Consider the following 951-nt stretch of genomic DNA (forward strand, 5'->3'; position numbering starts at 1 on the left):
CTAGTTCTTTGCTGCACTGGGATGGAGAACTTTCAGCACAGCCCTGAGTATCTGTTTGGTCTTCACACTGTAGATAATGGGGTTCATCACAGGGGGGATCAGCAGATAGGCATTGGCGATCATAGTATGTACATATGGTGGGGTTTATTTCCCAAATCTGTGAACAAAGAACAAACTGATCAATGGAATATAGAATACAGCAACAGCCCCAATATGGGAGATGCATGTGTTGAAGGCTTTCTTCCTTTCTTCTGAGGATGCAATGCTGAGGACAGTTTTAATGATCAAAGCATAAGAAAGGATGATAAAGACCGAGTCTACTCCAGCAGTAGTGATCAGGGCAGTCAATCCAACTGCACTATTAATCCTAGTGTCTGTGCATGAGAGCTTCATCACATCGGGGTGGAAACAAGAGGAGTGGTGGAGCACATGGTTGCGACAGTAGGATAGTCTTTTCAGAAGCAACACCAAAGGAGTCTGTATTAGTGTCCCTCTGATAATGATTGCTACTCCCATCTGTGCTATTTTAAGATCAGTTAAGATAGAGGCATATCTAAGAGGATTAGAAATGGCCACAAAACGATCAAAGGCCATGGCCAACAACACTGAAGATTCCATGACAGTGAAAAGTTGAATGAAAAACATCTGTGACAAGCAGGCATTAAAGCTGATCTTCCGGGCATTGAACCAGAATATACCCAACATGGTGACTAGGGTGGATATGGACAGGCCGAGGTCAGTGGTGGACAGCATGGAGAGGAAATAATACATGGGTTCGTGGAGGCTGGGCTGAGTGACAACGGCAAAGAGAATCAGGCTGTTTCCTGAGAGGGCAGTTATATAGAGAAGGCAGAAGGGAATGGAGATCCAGATGTGGAAGGCTTCCAGCCCAGGAACACCAGTTAGCAGGAAAATGATGGAAGAGGATGTGGCATTCTGGAACATTGACAT

General features: G+C 45.0%; 1 pseudogene across 1 annotated transcript; it reads right to left on the reverse strand.

The window, feature by feature from the left end:
• On the reverse strand, window positions 1-951 carry LOC308524080 (olfactory receptor OR51C1-like; annotated as a pseudogene). The gene has a single exon. The product of its transcript is annotated as an olfactory receptor OR51C1-like (transcript).

The sequence above is a fragment of the Myotis nattereri genome, assembly GCF_964212035.1.
Source record: "Myotis nattereri genome assembly, chromosome: 9".
Taxonomy (NCBI): domain Eukaryota; kingdom Metazoa; phylum Chordata; class Mammalia; order Chiroptera; family Vespertilionidae; genus Myotis; species Myotis nattereri.